The sequence below is a fragment of the Uloborus diversus genome, chromosome 1 (assembly GCF_026930045.1).
Source record: "Uloborus diversus isolate 005 chromosome 1, Udiv.v.3.1, whole genome shotgun sequence".
NCBI classification, from domain to species: domain Eukaryota; kingdom Metazoa; phylum Arthropoda; class Arachnida; order Araneae; family Uloboridae; genus Uloborus; species Uloborus diversus.
In genome coordinates this window covers 268464169-268479902 of record NC_072731.1, presented here as the reverse complement: position 1 = coordinate 268479902, position 15734 = coordinate 268464169, and positions in this window count along the sequence as shown.

The window sequence follows — 15734 nt, the reverse complement described above, 5'->3', positions numbered from 1 at the left end:
GAAATTCAAATTAATTTTTACTTTTTTTTTATCGATTAAACTATCCGTCCGAAGTTACAGAGGTTTTGTCTGCCCATTTTAAAAACAAAATCTTCTGCTATGTACCACGTTGATGAACCGTTAACTCACGCATCCTTTTCTTGTTGTTCGTGAACCACAGTTTCAAACCAGATTCAACTTCATATTTTCCAGCACGGATTTGATTGCTGTTTGCACTTTCATTTATTTTCGCTGGATTTTCAAACTCATCAATTTTTACTTCCTTATACAAAAAAGGAAGTAAAAATATATTCGAAAAAAAAAAAAAAAACCCCTCAAAAATTGTCCTTAATTTCCATTTTGCTCATCCCCGAATGGGTATTGAGTTATTTTTTTAGACCCGACCACACGTAGATGCCTATTAAAGTACAGAGACCCCAAATACCCATTTTGAGGATCCCCGAGTTAATGACAACGAGTTTTCTCGTGATGTCCGTCCGTATGTACGTACGTACGTGTGTTTGAACGTATATATCTCGCATAACTCAAAATGTCCTAGAAAGTTGAAATTCGGTACGTAGACTCCTAGTTGTGTCTAGTTGTGCACCTTCCCTTTTGGTTGCATTCGGAAGTTCCTAAGGGGGTCTTTTAAACATTTTTGGGAGGAAATCATTGTTAGATTCAATGCAAACTCAAGGGGTGTTATAATTTATCAAACACTTGGCGATATATCACCAAGCTTTTGTCCGCCAAGTTTTGTCGCGCAGTTTTAATTTTTAAATCGGGTTTTAATTCGGTCAATGTTGGTGATATTTAAAGTTAGCCACTGAATCACATTAAAATTGCCAATGATGGGGAAATAAATCTGTGTAAAACATTTTATTGCTTCGGTTCGCAAGACACTAGGGGTGAAAATATTTAGTGTTTCCTTGCTTACTCCAAGGCGCTATTATCATTAAATTGGCGTAAAAGGAAGTCATGTGATGCGCGCATCAGTTCCTTTTAAATAACTTACTAAATAATGGTTGTGAAATTTTTAACTGTGCTGCAGCAGTTCCTTAATTCATGATAATTAAATTGTCAAAGCGTTTTTAAAATGTTGATTCTTAACTTTGCAGTTAAATAATTGTTTTCTCTTCATTGCTACACTGTTTGACTGTTTAATATGAAGTTTTTAGTATAACTGTGCAGGGAGAAGAATTCTTCTTTACTGAAAGGAAGAGAGCTTGTTTTACACGAAGCTAAAATAAATATCTCGTAGTGGGAGGAGATCCCCATCAGCCACGTGTCCAACAACTAGTAGAGGGGATAAAGTAGAAAATATAGCCGGAAACAGCATTTTGTAATAAAATCATGAAACTTGGCATGCATGAAGATAATGTACTTACAAACATTTTTAATAGGGGAGACATTTCAAAATCCCCCCAACCCCCCCCCCAGCTTCCATTTTTAATCAAAAATCCAAACCTACTTTTATTATTTTTAGAAAACCACCCACTGTATCTTTTGTTTGTTGTACTATGCTTATTAAAACATAAAAATCCATCAAATTGTCTCTAAACCTCCTAATTTTAATAATAATTTCGAAAACTTTAATTAACTAAAGTTTTGTTTACAAAAATCAAAGTCTTCAAAATTTCTGGAAAGGTTGTTTGAGAAATGTTCTTTTATGTATTTTAAAGCACTACGTTACGAAAAATCAATTCATTTATAGTAGAACCTAATAACACCTATGTTTTCAAATTTACTGATAAAAATTGATTACAAAACAATGAATAAAATTAGAAATAAAAAATCATAAACAAAGCTAGTAATTTTTTCACGACTTGAAACAAACATTTGAATTGTTATTTAAGAATGAATACACTACCTTGATTTGTTAAAACAAAATCAATTTTCATTATCGGCAAAAAAAAAACTTCAGTTTTTTCGCAATTTTTTGGAAGTTTGACACTCCTGCTGCAGTTTTATAAGTCATATTTGCACTAGCAAGACGATGGAAGGGGGGGGGGGGCACGGATATTATTTTCATATAACTCCAAAATTTATTATTAGAAGCTTTAAAAAAGTTTTTTCATTAGACGATTTGAAGTGTTTGTTCTATGTTTTAAATGATGTAAGAGGAATATATAGTAATAATATTGTTAGCTTTATTAACAATGCACTATCTTATTGCAGTTATTAATAAATAGAATTGTTATGTATTGAAATATAACTCACTATTACAAAAGCTACAACTAAACTACAACAAATCTGAGTAAATGATATGTACAATGGTTATATAGAAGGTAATTTAAAACATTTGTATTTACATGTAATATACACAGATACATAGCATTTTCCATTGCAGTATTTATACATCGATATGCAGATAAGTCCATTTTTGAAGTACCCACAAGTTATTTGAGTGCAGTTTTCTTACACTTGCATGGCGTAAATTCGCTTTAAGCAGTGGAAACTGCGGACAAACTCAAACACACAAGTGCTTCTCATCAATTACTGTGAACCCCAATCATGAATTTAAGCTCAGGCATACTGCCCCATTGATATCTACCTTAATAAGCATTATATAAGTTGCCTAAGGGCTTCAGCTGTGGTTGATTCCTTAAGTTAATCATTGATCTTTGTTTGCTTGTGGAAAAACATTCTCTATCTTCACTTACGGGCGGAAGATACATGAAGATGAGTAGCAAGGATTCGCTAAGATATTTGAAATTTTTAATCATGTTTTTTTTTTTGAGGTTGAGATAGGTATTAAAACACACTAATCAGAGTAGTCTTTCCATCTTTTCCACATCGTCAATTCCCCCGACTAGCAACAAAAAGGTCGTGTCACATCCTGAGAATGAGTCGAACCCTCTTTAAGCAACTGCTTTTTGCTGACCGAATTTGTGAGCAAAATATCTTGGACTAGTTTAATCGAAAATGTTTTCCAGCTACAAATGTAAGCCCCATCTTCTTTCTCCCCTTTTTGTACAGCTCATGGAAGTACGATATCCCTAAAATGACAGCGGGCTCCAACAGTCCTTACGCATATGCTTCTGTATCCTCTTTCCGCAGCATCCAAAACATGTACGAAGATCCTGCAATCGGTTTCCTTATGATTTGATGGAGCTAGAGGTGTTGTATTCAATGAAAATCACCGTCAAATCATTTAGAGGATAACAAGATGGTATAGGCAGTGCAAGCATGAAAAACAATTATGTCTCTTATCTGCATTCCGGAGAACACTGATCCAGTTCTGAGGGAGCAAAGCATTTTCTCCAAAATGATATCTTTCTCCTATTCCTTTTATACGTCTTGCATCAGTATCCTGAATAAACTTCAGACACTACACCCAAATATTTTCGGTCCTAGGTCGTTTTATGTAAACGATAAAAGAACTATCAAGACAATAGCATCACAATGTATCTCTGCACTTATTCTAAAATTAGCATTCATTCATTTTCATCTTCAGCAACCCTTCTCAACTCGTTTTCGTCTTTCCAGTAGTTTTCATCAGTAGGAAGACTATTATTTAATTCATTGAGCAGGAATGTTAATGACTGCTCAACTTATGGGACTTATTTCCCGTGGGACAACATGGGACTTATTTCCCGTTCAAAGAGCGCCATTCATTGAAATCGATGGAAGGTGAAGGTGATTTTCATGGAAAAGAAATTCGTCCAGGTTTAAATTTACGATATTGCAAATAATGAAAAGCTTTGAAAATGAATCTGCATCGAATTTTAATCTTTTTCCCGCGATTTTGTGTTAATGTATGAAATAATTTTTAAGGTTGTACAATTAGTAATGCTTTTTGAATTTTTATGACTAAAACATAAATATCTCTTCAGTAAAAGATAAATCATTCAATATTTTAGTTGCATTAAATAATCATTTAATGTATAGTCTTAAATTATTTATTACTATATTGGCTCATCTCCTTATTTGAGAATATAAAAGTACAATATGAATAAAGAAATATATATATAAACAAATATGAATTGATGTCTTATTTCTTTTTATAAATTGAACATTATTTCTTAGTTTTTTGGTGCAAAAACTTCATTTTCAGCATTGATCCGTAATAGCCAAATTTTTTTGAATTTAATACGAAGAAGGATTCATATCCGATCTAACCGATAGAGATTCTCAAACGACTAACCAACCTGACTTTTCAAAAAGTTAATTGAATAATTTCATAGAGCTTGTGTCATATGCCTATTTTTTTTTTATAAAAATAATCTTTTTAGCTATTTTCTTTATTGCTGTTTCCATTTTTGAGTCAAAAGTGTCTGTCTCAAAATTTAGAGGAGAGAGAGAAAAAAAAGAACGTTTTGAAATAGAACTTTTATTTAAATTTTTAAAATGAGCAACTTTAGCAAAAATCAAAGTGTTTTATTTTGACTTTTTAAATTAAAATTCTTTTGTATTTTCTTTTACTGTACCCTTTACCATACATTACGCAATTCGGTAATTCGAGCAACTACATTCAACAACAAATGAAATGTTAGCCAGAAAAGAACTTTTATTTTCCGAACAGTTATTTTTTATTGATTTTCTCGACTGTTCGATTTTGAAAATAAGGCATGGTGCTTATGACGTTACAAGTGATGTACTTTGGCGCGCTACTCCATTGCCTATCGCTTTGTTGTCAACCGCGTTTCCAGGTTATGATAACTTGCGATGTGCACTAATGGCATGAGCGAATGGCATTTCATCGCTTTTGATGCAATGTTCAGAAGCGTAAAAAAATAAATTTCAATCTGCGCACCAAATAAAATAATTGTTAAAAAATATTTTTATCAAATTATTTAAAAAATGGTTAAAACCCATGTTTTTAAGCATGCTTATTCAGAAAAAAAAAATGCTTTTAAAATTTCAGAAACGACCTCTCATTACCGAAACATCCTCTTTCATCCATTTATTTTGAAATTAACAGACAGAAAGCAAAATTGGAATATATTCTTACTGTTTGCTATTGTTTGTACATATAAAAATTGTATGGTTCCAGATATGCAGTAAACGTGAGTAAGGGGGAGGAGGGGTATAAATAAAAACGTTGGAAATAGATAAACTCATACACGTTTTTATCTAATATCCATTTATGAATAGGGTCGAATTTCGACCCCTGGGCGAACACTAGTGACACTTTATTTAATAAATTATTTGCGTGCTGCTAAAAATTGCTCGCAGTGAGAAATCACCAAACGCGATAACTTGGCAGAAAAAACAACCACTCAAACACGCGTTCCCATCCAAAATGGTTGAACTTAAGTTAATGAATCGGCTCGTAAATATAGTGGCCTTAGCTCAGAGCTTCCCTAGGCGGATGACTGTGGGGGAGAGGAGACCTATATTCAGAATTGTCCGTTTTTTACGAGAAGACCCTTCGCCACGCCTCCTCGAACGCAGAGTTCCATTTTATGCGGGGTTGATCGGTAAGCAATCCACGCGCTTCTAAAGGACACAAAACCGTACATCCTTAACTTGGGCGTGCCTTTTAATGAGCAAAAAAAGTCTTCGAGTCCTTTACATCACTTGCTTCACTTGTCTGATGTCATTTTAGTTGTTCTTACGTTTTGAAAACTGCTGCTTTAGCAACAAAATGCTATGACCCGAACATACCTTCTGCTGAAAACGGCGAAACAGAATCATCGGATACCACGTGACGAGGGAGAAGTCAGGCGCCTTCTCCTGAAAAAACGGACAATATTATACTTCTTATAGCTAAAATGATTATAATGCTGATGATGTGTTCATCTGTATATCTCTCGTTTTTTCGGAAGCATATTCAACGACTGGCGAGAACCTCAATATTTCGTTAACGTGATAATTTTCAAGTACATTTGAAAAAGTATCGAACCTTAGAAAAACACAAGTTGACAGAAAATAATTATTTTAAAGCCGAGCGACGCTCGATCGTCCAGGTACTTGAAGTAAACATTCTTAGTTATACATGGAATACACCGCCAGCTCAGTCATTTCCAGCCGAGGACTGCAGTTCCGTGCTTATTAGCACTCATCAGCCCGGCATGGGAAAGTGACTGAGCTGGAGATGGAAAACCATGTATTCCATGTATTTCTGCTTTAGCCCTGGCTAATGGGCGGTAATTTACTGAATATTCTTAGTTATGTTTCATATTTTAGATTTTTATTAATATAGTCGAATCTCGATAACTCGAAGCGTATAATTCGAACTTTTCTTTATCTCGAAGTTTTTACCAGGTCCCAAACTTTTGAAACTTTGAGTTGTCGGGAGTTCACTGTATTTGATGGCAAATACCAGTACCGTTTGTGATATTTTCCCGAATTTCTTTACTTTTTCTTTTTTACTGCCTGAATGCTGATAATTTAACACAATAAAAGTCAGTAATTAAATATTGTAAGTGTTTGAGGTTATTTGGTAAAATTGAAAAATGCTTTTATTTCATTTCATCAGCGGCGTAAGAAAGGAGATCGTACCCAGATCCTAGTTGACTAGCTTGAAGCTCAAAATCAATTAACTAGTTCCATCAAAATATAAGTTCCTATAAAATTATTAACTGATATAGAAAATTAAAGTTTTTCTCCTTCGTCCAAAAGATGTTTCACATCATCTAAATCCATTTTATGTACATGTATGTATACAATTTAAATCAAATTTAGAAAGCTCACATAAGCGATCTGTAATGATTTTTGTATCGTTACTTGTTAACAATCATTTTCCATTAAATCAGAAATGCATTACAGCTCCTTCTACTTTTCTGACAAAGTAGAAGTAAATAATATGAGAAGACGAGAAAGATCATTGAACTTCAGCTCAAGATAGGTGGGCTCTTTAAACATTTTAAAAAAAATTTATTATAATCAGTGGCAAAATTTCGTAACTTAAGAACGCTTGGTCTGGACTCCACATAACCACACACACAGCAGAAAAGTAGGTAGAAGTACGTTTAAAAATCTTTTTTTTTATTTAATTAAATATTATGACAAGTACTACTTTACTTTATGAAAAAAAAATTTTGGTGCTCATTGACTTCGCCGATGGTTCAGAATAAGAAGTCTCATTGATTAATCCGTCCGTGGACATCTGTCTTAGAAATGTTAACTCTTTTTCCACATCACCACTGAGGTACACTGTTATAATCAGGGGTTCCAGACGAGTGAAAATATTCCCTCTAAAGGGATATCCCACGAGAGAAATTACAGGACATCGCAACCGCAATAGCAACCGTAACGCTATCTGGAACTGGTTTTTCTACTCACTTCCACAAACGATCGCTCCAAAATTCTCGTGTGCTATGGAAATTCGCAGTTGCTCGTATAGGGGCAAATTTTTTCCTCCGGTAGAAAAAAATTGCCTTTAATTTTGGGCAAGTTACGAAGGAACCAATCTGGGCGCTGGGATTTCGTGACGTCAGGCAGCGTCACTGGAAAATACTTTTGCGACAGAAATGTGGGGATTCCTTTTTATTGTTCTATTTATTTTATGTTTCAAAAATTTTTCGTTTCACTTTAAAAAACGGATGAGCGACATTTAACCTTTAGTTTTGCATCTGATTTTGAATTTAAATTGCTACTTATTCGCACTGATGTTAACTAACATATATTATGCATTTCTTAATTTATATTGGTGCTTTTTGTTTCATTGGGTTTTTGAAAATCGTTTTGCACAAATGTTAAAATGGGGTCGTTTCCAAAATTGTAAACGTATTTTTTTTTTCTGAAAGAGCATGCTTAAAAACGTAGGATTTGACCATTTTTTTAATAATTTGTTTTTGTTTAATATTTTTAAAAAATTACTTAAATTGTTGCGCTATTATTGTTTATATTTCTGTCGTGTGACGTCACAAATGATGAAATGTCATTTCGTGTTGCCATTTACAGAGCAAAATATTTAATTCGCATCTTTACTTACGTTTATTGGCAACGATAGGGTTGATAGCAAGCGTAGAGTGCAATTTTAATTCGCTTCATGATTATCATAACGTGGAAACATGGTGAAAGATGCAAAAGTGCAACATTTTTGACGTCATCAAGACCACGCCTTGTTTGAAAAATCGGTCATTTAAAAAAATTAATTAAAAAATAACGGTTGGGAAAATGAAAGTATTTTCTGGGTCCAAATTATTGTTATTATTATTATTATTATTTTGCTTATTCTATCAATTTCAGTGACTAAAAGTACTAATTTTCACTGGAGGAAACCTCCCCATTCTGATACTTGAACAATTACAGTAAATTTTTTCCTTGAAAAAGTTGCGTGAAAATTCGTTTTTAAAAATCATAGCATTGAAGCTGTGCTTTTTTTTTTTTAATTCGAACTGATGGGTACATACAGTATGTTCCATTTAATAATACTTGAAAGGTAGGGGAATGTAAGGCAAAGTGAAATGGTGAAATATTTACTCTACTTTTAGCGCCACCTATTTATAATATTTTGACTGTGTAGTAACACATGTATTTTATTTCAGTCAAGAAAAAAAATCCCTCTGAAAATCAAAAAATATGATAATACAAAGAATTTTAAAAAAATGATACGCATATTGTAATATTTCGTTGATGTCAAAAAATGTTTGGCATTATTAAATATAAAGTTCTTTTTATTAACATTTGAAATATTGATTGAGACCTACTATTATTCAATGCAGTGTTTATTTGCTCAGTATTAAGCTTATTTGTGTTATAAATGCTTAGTTCACATCATATTCGGTCTTTGATAAAATCACTTTCGTATTCATTTATTAATTAGTTCGTTTACATTTCTTCTACAATACTTCCCTTATTTATTATTCATTTATTGACTTATTTTCTTAATAATTCGCTATTTTATTCACTTCTTAATTTATTTTCGTTTTTTCCTTCATTTTCTTTTCACTTATTCATTCTTTCTTTTATTTACACACTTATGAGACAAAAACTATCTTTAACGATAGAATGAAAAAACTTTCATTAGAAAAATATTTAATTTTTCACTTTGCCCGAATGGGAAAAAAAAGATGAAAAATTACCATTTTTTTTTTTTTTGAGGCACAAACTTACTGCCAAAAATAAAAAATACTTATTCAATGCGAGTTTTAACGCAAAACATATTTTCCTTCCTTTCTGTACCGTAATTTTCAGAAGGAATTTCTAATTTGTTCATTTTGAAAAAAGTAAGTTAACTAAAAGTAAGTACACTTTGCCCCACATTCCCCTACAGTGTTTTTAAAATTTATTACTTTGATAATAATATTCATCATATTAATTTTTTATAATAAAATGAAATTTCCATCATACTATACAAATTGGTGTATAGTAGCATGTAGGGCAAACATCTATTGTACAATAGAAATCTAGAATATAGGGAAAATTAAAACTTTTCATAACTTTTAACGTTACTAGGCAAGATACTGATTGTGTTAAACAGTTTTGCAGCTCAAATTATGAGAGTTCAGTCTGCAATCCCAGTTATTTACGCGTAGCATATTTAACTGAAATTTCAATGATTTTATTAATCGACTAAAAAAATGTTTTAAAAATGTTTCAAAATCGTACATTAAATAATACTGGCTTTTTGCGCTTCATCGTTTCATCACATTTTTTTTAAAGCGTCATCTTATTTTTAAATGTCTGGAACTATTTTAATAAACTCAGCCACACATTTTCCTGTGTGCAATATGTATCTAGTGGCGTTATATTTGTGTAGGTTAAAGAGTTAGCACATCCAATAAACTCGAAGTTTAAAAAAATAACTATAAAAGACCTATTGATGAGAGTTTGCTGGCTTTTTTTTTTTAATTTTTCATGTTTGTTTTTAGCTATGAATTTAGGTATAATTTGTTAGAGTTAAATTTTTTATTACCTGTCAATAAGTGGCTAATAATTCCTATCTAAAATAAAGATTTTATTTAGTAGTTATGGGAAAAATAAGCCTAGAGAAGTCATATATTCTGTATGTCTTCGTTAAATGTAACAAGAGTATCACTTAAAATCAAACATTCAATTAATAGTAATAAAATTTTTCAGTTTTTCTGAAATTTTTACCATAAGTTCTACAAATTAATGTTAAAACTCAAATATGAATTTAACAGGAGGAGCTTTAGTGACTGCATGAAATAATAATTAATGCTCTAGCTTTGATCATTTCCCCCCCCCCTTTTTTTTGCCATCTTTTCACAAATCCACATACAATTAAAGCTGCAAGCGCTGCATTAAGTATTTGATTACTAATTTCATCCATAAGTGTCAAATTAACGCAACGCAGTGTGATAACCAAATGCGGAATTGACGAAAAGCGATGAACAAGCGCAAGCACACGGATGTAAGCTAAAAAATGGTAGCCCCCGTTGTGAACAAATCGAGCAACCGGCAGTAACCCTGTAGGCAACTTCCCGTCCGAAAAACCAGTTCCAGATAGCGTTGACGGTTCCTATTGCGGTTGCGATGTCCCGTAATTTCTCTCGTGTGATATCCCCTTGAGGTGACTCTATAAGACTTCTGATTTAAGAGGAAGCCGATATGAACCTAACCTATAATATTAACTCGGAAGTAAAGGGGGTCCGGGGGTTTCTCCCCCGTAAAATTTTAAAATTTGTAGTCTTAAAAACCCGTTTTAGACGATCTTTGGTGATGTTAGGGGAAAAGATGTTGGGTGGCGCTCACTTGCCTATTTTTCGAAATTGTAGCTTTAAGAATGCAGTTTTAGACGATATTTTTGATGATGTTAGAGGGAGGAGAGATTTGAAGGCCCATCCCAGGAAGTTTTTCTGATTTGTAATCTTTGAAGTGGATTCTGTCTTTCGTAGTATTTAGCGCTCGGGAGCGACCCCCTCCCCTCGGCCATTTTTCGAAATTGAAACCATTAAAACGCAAACATTATGTCCAAGAGGTACCCAATATGATTCCCAAGATATCGAGTCAATATGTATCTCGTATCTTGCGCACTAGATGACAGCACTAAAGTAACCAACTTTGGTGCTGCTTATCTTATTTAAAAATTTGTTCTTTTTATTATTGTTATGAATTTTCTTGAATATACACTTGGGCAGAGCCGGTTTTTTCCCTTTCACACAAATACGAAACAGATGTACAAAAATTAAAAGTTGAAAAGTAATATTAACGGATGTTCCATCTCGGAATTTGATGCTACTTCTGTTCATGGGGAAAGTTAGGGTTGTGAAACTTTTGCCATGTTTATTAAAGTTATCAAATACACATCCAAAACTACTTATGCCAAAAAAAAAAAAAAATTATAGAAAAACGTAAACATATGCCAAGTAAGAAAGTCTTAAATCCATTGCCGTGCCGACTGCATCCTATACACTGTAAAATAAAAAAAAAATGGAATATTGGGCTTCAATATAGAAATTACTAATGATTATCGTCAGTTATTACGGTGGCTAATAACACAAGGGCACTTTACGGGGACTCATTATAGAATGTGCAAGAAGGGGCAGGGCGGGCAAAGATATCTTTTTTCTTCATCATTTTATTTGTGTACTAGTGGTATCCGCACGGCTTTGCCAGTAGTAGAAAATGAAAAGTCCCTTTGGTTCGCCTGTATATTACAAATAATGGATGATGAATTTCTCGCCCATTTGCTATGTTCGTTTGCTCGCCCATGTTGCGGTTTCCACGTTATGATAATTTCGTTATTTACTATTCCACGTTACGATAATATGCTGGGTACAATGTTCTTAAAATTGGGATAAAAAGGAACAAAATCGAATTTCAAAAAATCGCTTCGAGGTGCACACCCCCATGCTACAAACTAATTCAGTGCCAAATTTCATGAAAATCGACCGAGCGATCTAGGCACTATGCACGTCACAGAAATCCACACAGACAGACATCCAGATCTCCAGACAGACTTTCAGCTTTTTTATTCCCTGGAAATTAGAACTTCCTTGCTTTTAGTATTTTATTCTTTGCAAAAATGTGAAAAATTTCTACTCCAACCATTAATGAATAAGTCATTAAAAATGTCGACACTTTAATAACGCCAATCTGTACTGAAATCGGTTTCCATGGGGAAAGTATCCGTTTAAACCGTGGGGAAAATATCTGAGCGCCCCCCCCTAACATTTTGCTTATGGGCGACATAGTTACTATATTCTGGAAAATGTTTCATTCCGCGTTTGAACTTGAACCCCTACTATTTCTTGAAACAAGGCTTATCAAGTTGCTTTTCTACGACGACTTGTTTTTAAAATAAAATTTCAACAATACAACAGAACCGCATTCAAGGGGCACCTCTGTTAGAGGGGCATTCGTTCTCCCGTCCCAGTCCCTGCATAACTTGTCTTCATTAGGTCAGCTATCCTAGCATACTAGGATTATGCTTAATGCCACCCTACATTCTCCCTGCGGGGCTTTTGGCGAGACAGACCCAGCGGCACCCTCAATAACGATTGCTTATTATTCTCACTTGACTGTTTTGATGTGCTATCATTTTATTTTCCTGCCAGCACCACCGCCGCCTCGACCGCCCTCACGATGCTGCTCCTCTTGCGAAAACAGTCTCCAGGTTGCGTCAATATCCTAAACTTACACGCATACATACGCCTACACAGCACATACACACACACACACGCATACACACCTACACACACGCCTACATACACACACACTCGTGATTGCGAAAATCATCATTTGAATTCAAGATGTCAAAATTCAAATTAATTTCTTTCTTTTTTTTTTTGCGCTCATAAACCTGTGCAATTTTACTTCGCATGTGTTCGCATTCACATTGAATGAAGTACACTATTGGATTAAAACCCAACTTTTCTAGGATTAATTATCCGAAATTACAAGTAAGTACAGCTTTTGATCACTTTGTAGCTTTTAGGGCTTTCAAACATAGTTAAGTGGTAAAAAGTGCATTTATTGCTTTTCAGTTACCGTTACTGTCCCCAAAAACGAGCCGCCATGTTGGGTAGAGTCGCATCTCTCCTACTGAAAAACGCACTTTATTCTTAAATCTGATGGAAACACACATATTCTTTATCTCGTTAAAAAGTATCAGAAGAACATTTTCAAGCAGATCATTTTGAAAATGAGGCGTTTGCTATCAAAACCAGCTCATTCCATTTTTGGTAATTTTACAGGAGCGACAAAAAACTTTTCACGTCTACAGCTCTAAAGCTTTTTTTTTTAATTTTTATTGTAGTTATAACCGGTCTAGAATTTGATTGTTTTTTCATTTTTATTCTAGGTGCATTACCTTGGGCGTAGTTACACTAATTAGGTTGGAATGAGCTGATTTTGATGCAAAACACGATGTTTTTTCCATGCTATTTTTTTTCAGTTTTTTTGTTTAATTACCTTGTGTGAAATTGTTTTTTGAGCAATCACGATTGCTAATTGTTTTCATTTGATCGTCCTTGATGTCCGGTTCCTTTTTCAACCCCACCGTCCTCTGCAGCCGGGACTCCTCCCGGTAGCCGCTGCTGCTGGTCGGTGGCGTTCATGTCCTAGATATACACACGCGCCTTTACTCACAAACGCGCCTTTACACACATTCCTGCGTGCATACACACAGGTCTACGCACGCACACAAGCCTACACATACACAACTATACACACGTAACCACCAAGAGCAGGGACAGGAACCGTTTTTAGAAGCAAGCGAATGGGGTAGTAACCAATGAGTAGGGTCCTGTCGCAACTCCTGATTGCGAAAAAACATAATTTGAATTAAAACTTCAGAATTCAAATTAATTTTGAAAATTCGAAAGGATTTTTTTCAGTTTACCAGTCAGTATTAATTTGTGTCTTTACGAGTTTGAAATAAATGACATCCACTTTACTTTTTCAAACGATCTGAAATTTTATAGTTGAGACAAACTTTGGTGCAATGTGAAAAGGTCATAAAGTGCAACGCCAAATGGAACAGCATGTTTTTTTTTTTATTTATTAAAGAAAATTAATATTGTAAATAAAATGCAGAAAGCAAGGAGAGAAAGGAAAAAGAAGAATCGTTATTTAAATGAAATTGTTGTCGTAATGCATCGGATTGGTAGGAGATTGGAAAAGTTTGGAATGAGCTGGATTTGATTCAGAGGACAAACATTTTTATCCAATTTTGGGTTGGAATGAGCTGGATTTGAACTATATCCCTTCGTCAGGTTATGAAGGACCCTCTAAACTTACAAAATATGCAAAAAAGTGTATTTCAGAAAAATATGGAATGAGCTGGTTTTGATAGCGAACGCCTCAAACTGTACTGTGTTACCCCTTTCTAGTTTTTGTATTTGAACAGTTCCACTACGTTTGGAAAATCGGTACCACTGTCCGTAAAAGTAAGATATCAGGGGTATGACACCTCGGACTTATGTCCCTTTGCGCAGCCTAAGGTACACCACTGCACCTGGTCACCCCGCTCACGCTGAAAACAGATGTTAATTTGCCTCTATTTCGGGAGAGACCTTCCTGTAAAAGGAAAATGAAATGTTGGTTAGATCTACATTCTTCGTCGATCTCTCGTGAAGACAAGAGTTCAAACCTTCAAGCTGAAATTCAAAGTGAATAGTAAATCTGATGGGGGGGGGGGGTCATTCGGAGGGGGTCTTACAGAGGTGGAACTGCTCCTTCTTATGCCATCTTCTGAGCCTCCCCGCGCTTTGAAGTCTTGCAAGGCAGGGCATACCATGTTCCAGGGATTTCGTTACTTGAAAACATATACATAACACATCAGGATACGGCTTTTATTATTATTATTATCACATATAATTATTGTTTTCTTTAAAAACGTTTTTCCGGATCTTTTCCTTCGATTCCCCGGAGCTGGTCTAGCTGCTTGAAGCCCTACTTGGCTTAACCTGATTAATGTTTCAGTCGTCACGACACCTCCGCTTGACCCCCACCAGGCAGGGGTGCCCACGGGGGGGGGGAGGGAGTTATGGCGCAAATGCATAATTCAAATTTTTGAGGGGGATTTTAAAAATGTATTAATTTATATATATTGATTTATTCTTAATTTAAATTATTTATTTTATTTTATTCTGTTAATGAAATAAATATATATTTATTTAGTTTGTGTGTGTGTTTGTGGCATGTCATTGGCGTAGCACAAAACTTTTCTAATAAAAAAATACAAAAATTAATTAAAGTAAATAAATAAGCAAAAAATAATAATAAAATAAAAAAAGAACTAAAAATAAAAAGAGGAAAGAGGGTCGAGAAAATTAAGGGGGGGGGGCTTCGCGCCATTGGATTCGGATGAGGTGACACCTCTGCCACAAGGAGAGCTCGGGTCGTGTGGTGGGGTGGATATATCTCATCAAAAACAACCCTGTTGTAAAAATTTTCCCGCCAAGAAAACCTTTAACTTTTCCGCACAAAAAAAGAAAACCTGCATCCTAAACCCAAAAACCCTCAGTCATAAAAAGTTATGATATCTAGTTTGCCCGCCAAGAATCTGCCAAACTATCATCCTCCCTCTTCTCCTTTTTCATCACAGCTACTTCCATTAGAACCTCCTCCCACCTTCAACTCCTCAGAAATATGGATAGATCTTTTAAACTGCTTATCTTGCTTGGTGGGAAGCTTTTTGCTCACCAAGCAACCACTTCACTTTGAAACGCTTCCCGTTTTCAGTTCGTGTTAAGTCAAATGATTAAGAAAACTGTCGTCGATCCGTCGTTTTCTGTAAAACATACTTTCTTGAATCGAAACGCAATGCTTTAAAAATACGCTCTACGAAAATTTATAATAAAACGGAATGATTTTAACCTAATTTAGTTTTTGACGATTTAAAACTTTCGCAGTTGAGAATTTCAGTCAGAATATTGCTTCGTGCTTCTAAAACT